We start from the raw sequence: 4,512 nt of genomic DNA on the forward strand, positions 1-4,512 counted from the left end.
TATATATATATATATATATATGTGTGTGTATATATGTTGTTTGTCAAGCTCCGGACTTGACAAACATGACACCATCTAATCCAATTAAACACGATAACCCCGGACTCACGTATTATTCTCTTCCTTTTTTCCCCTTCAAGTTGCTGACAAGCACTCTTGGTTTTGTGTGAAAGAGGGAGTCAAGAGCCCTCTCTTAATCCCGGGCACGACCAGGAGTGATTGAAAAGTGAAAGAAACCCCTCATTGGTCCTCGAGCTTGGATGCTGTTTTCTTTGTCCATGTTACTCTGGCTTTTTGTTTAGTGCGGCCATCATGCATAGCCGTCCATTCTTTTAGGTCTCTAAAGGAGGGGGATCACGTCCGCTGAGCTGCTGACAGTTATTAGTTTGTATATCATTGAAACACGAGGAGAAATAATCACAACTAGTCTGTGTTCGTTCTCTTGTTTAAAAGTTAAAACTCGTTGTAATCCCCACAGCCTGCTAATTGGGGTTTATATGAAACAATTACACTAAATTTTTGGTCGTTTAAAGTGTGCCTAATTAGTCGTTTGTTTAAATGGTTTTAAGAAGATTAGGGCCTGCGCCTAGAAAAATGACTGATAACATTCATTCCTCAGTTTTAATCCCCCCCATTCTCCCTCACAAACGATGTTCAGTGCAATTTCTGGCATACATGAGTTATAAACTAAAAGACTGCAGCTCACAAAACAAAATAATCACACATCATTATAATAAAATAAATTGAAATGACAACTGACATATAAAGTTGTATTCTGTTTCCATTAAAAATAATCTCAGATAGCCTACGTAAAGCGAAACTGCTTCTGGGTAAAAAAAACAAAAAAGGCGACGTGGTTGCAGAAAGCCCGTGCCGACATAACATATTGTGTTTCAAAATGACAGGTAATTGACATTAATCCGCTCTCTCTGAGACTCGGGGGGGATCTAAAGTAAATGGGGATACGGTTAATGAAGCACCACTTGCCCTTTGCATCTCGGTCACAGTGTGAAGCGGGGAAGTTTGGAGAAACTTCATTCGTTTATGTATTTCCTGGGCATGCGTCATAAAATATGATGCGGACATCTACAACAATGATTGCGCTGCAGAGGTTTAAATAAGGAAATGTTCCAATGTTGCAGCGGATACAGTCATAATTTAAAAAGGGCACCAGCTCGGAGGAGGATTAGTGTACGAACTTTTTTTATTTTAAGTGATGACTCAGTTTATTGCTCTCAGTTTATGTGACATCTCAGAGGCGTCGTAAAATTGATGCGTGCCTAACTGGCTCTAATAATGCGCCATTGCCAACAGCCCTTTCGGCTTTCCTGCAACCACGAGGTTGTTATGCTTATTATAATTCATATTGGGAGCCCTCCCTATAGGAGCTGTGACAGACTGAGGCCAGGTGGGAGAGGTAATATTTGAGCGCAAGGAGTCGCGCCTCTCCTCTACATGCGTACGCCGCTCGGTGCTACGGGGGACCGCGTAATGAGGGCACCTACGGGGCCCTCCTGGATGGAGAGTTGTCCGAACCCTCGCCACGGCCGGTCACAATTGAAGCACCGACACCTGCGCGTCGCCCCCGCCTCCTCTTCCTGGCTCCCCCCTCGGGCAGCGCCTGCCACAGCCCCTATCACCGAGAGTTCATACTTCCGCGCACAACTTTTGACAACGATAATGATGTGCATGGTGATGCTGCAAATCTAAGGAGGGGCTAAAGTAGGGAAATAAGCACTCTGCGTGTCTGTGCAGGGGAGGGGCTGTTGTATTTCTCCTCAGGACCGGTTCACTTCTGCAGCCTCCCACAGAATGCATGATAATCTGCTGGCAGCAAACATTGTATATACAAATAATTGCTTTGAAACCTTTCAAAAATAGCCTTAAACAAATTAAGTAATGCTATTAAAAGCATGCAGATAAGTTGACACTGGACATTAATTAGTTGCAGCATATTAGATTTCGGCCCGACTATCAGTCATGTTAATACAATATGACCATCTCTCAATGCTTAGTGTCACTAAGATGGATAAGCTTTTATGGTTTGTGAGATATGCTGTCATTTACCATGGCAAGTGTCTAGGAAGGGCCAAAAGGTGCCCGTCCCCGACGGAGCTGGCCTAATTATACAATTAGTCTTGTGATTGGGACAGTCCAGAGCTAAGTGTCCTGTGGGACAACCAGACACATTATGGCTGTCATCAGTATCTCCACAGCAAGGGAAAGAGCTCAGCCTAATAAGTGTGCCGCTCATGTCCTTAGATGAGGTGGAGGCCTGTGGTTTCTCTGATTCAACATGTTTCACATTCTGTGGCTTAATACTGATTTTGTTGGGCGCCAGTGAGGGCCAAGCATCTCTTGAGGCAAGGGATGGCAAAGTGGATGGAGAGCTGTTTCCTGGATGACATAATACCATAGGTCATCTCGGTATTCGATCGTTTTTGCCTTAAGCCTCATCTGGGGCCTCGGCGGACCAAAACCACATCTCTTTGAAGCCGTCGGTCAGATGGAGACCCCCATATCTCGATCTCATTGCCTATCCAGCCATATATCTTTTCTGGCTTATCCCTGGTCAGTTGGAAACATCAAGACACCACATTTCCTTCTGCCCATCCAGAGCCATATCTGTCATTACCAAACCCCAAGTCTGTTGAAGTGAATGGGCGTGAGGCTTGTGATGTTTGGCAATAACGCGGACGCCTCCATGGAGTCGGATGGAGGTCTCGGCGCTGCATGGAGGAGGAGGCAGCGGCGCCTCAGCACCGGATACTTTACTGCTCGTGCACTGGCTTATCACATTGGATTAGAGCTCCGGTGAGACAAGCCGAGGACGACTGGTGACCAACTTCACCAGTTTGCCGACGATGAACACAACTATATGCGAAGACGGTCAGGTGTTGGCAGAGCAGGAGTCAAACTCTTATCTGCTGTTGGCACAGATGACCGCTTCTTGTCTGCTCATGTTCCCACCTGGACGCCAACCCTCTACCCTTTCTCCTCTCTCCTTTCCAAGGATGCCCCCCCTCCCCAGCTGTGATTTCCCCCCACTCTAAATGCTGACCTTTTTCTGCAATCAAGCTAGATGCACTCAGGGACCGCCATCTGATGTTCTGCACAAACACTGATACCAATCTTGACCCACACAATGGACAAAGTGATGGTAAGGAAGAGGAAGCAAAGAAAAAAGGGTGGATTAAAACGGTGGACTGGCACTATGCTTTGGAAATCGTTTTGGATCAATCATAGATAGCTTTTTCAGATATGTTAGGTTTGGAATTGAAGGGAGATGCATGGATTTGAATTTGATTAGGGGGTCCGCGGTGGTGAAAGTAATCCCTGAGGCCTTAATCTGTTATTTTTGTCCTCAGGTCAGCTTGTCTTCAAAAGCATCAATGCAGTGCTTCTGGTGCTCATCATACCGGTTTTCATTTGTCTCTATACCTAAAAAAACGGCCAAGATGCTTATTTTAAAATATATATAAAAAAAGAACAAAACAGAGTTTGAGTTCTTCGTGTGCCAGAGATGAAGCCGTTTCTTTTAGTTGAGTCTGAAGTACCTTGTAAGCAGTGTCATCCCTTGGCACAAATCAAAAATATCTGACACTTAAAAAGTCCATCTGCTTCTCTTTGATCGAGAATATAGTTCCCCATTTCCCTCCACCCGGTCAGGTCTATGTTCCAGGTACGCTGAAGCCTACATCCTGCATTTAGAGGCTTTTAGGAAAGCCCTGTCATTCAGTCAGAGACTACTGGGGCACCATGCTTGCGCTTATCTGCACTTTAGTTTTTATTTTCTGGCCGGTGAGCTATATAAGGGCCAGGTATAGCCGGGCCCGCTCATGCCGGTTGTCCGTGGACGACCTTGCTCTCCTCACCTTCTGCCTTGGAGTGGCTCCCAGTCCTGGGATGGGGCTTTGGACCGGAACCAAGTCTCTACCCCCACAGATGTTACTGAGCCACCAGATATTATGTCAGTTTGTGAGTGATGTATCATGCTCTTCTGCAGAGCAGTGCATGACTTTAAATTAGCCAGGATGCACATGACAACACTGAACCTCATCCCTGAAAGATGTAGTTAGTATGTTATTATTATAGCTTGTGTTACTCTCATCCGTCATATCAGATATGTCAAGTCTTTGCATTTCGATTTTGGAGCAGGAAGTGTTTTTACTTAAAATGTTACGATTAAATAATTACTTAAATATTAGAAATATACTTCATATAATTCAACTTGGACCCTCAAATATATATATTTTTTATTTATTTATTCCATCTAACACAAAAAATTGTTTTAAAATATAATTTTGCTTCACATCTAAATGCCAGCCTTATGGAACAAGGTCTAGGAATTTTCCAACTGATTTGTTTATTTCCGTTTTTGTTTTTCCACTTTTTTGTTGTTGTAAACATTTAAAACACAAACTAATTCCAATATGGTTATTCCAGTTATGCTTTGACTTATATATATATATATATGTGCCTCGCCATCAACTTACCACCGGCCACTCCAGG

Source organism: Anarrhichthys ocellatus, unplaced genomic scaffold (assembly GCF_004355925.1).
Source record: "Anarrhichthys ocellatus isolate YVR2014 unplaced genomic scaffold, GSC_Weel_1.0 scaffold51, whole genome shotgun sequence".
NCBI lineage: Eukaryota > Metazoa > Chordata > Actinopteri > Perciformes > Anarhichadidae > Anarrhichthys > Anarrhichthys ocellatus.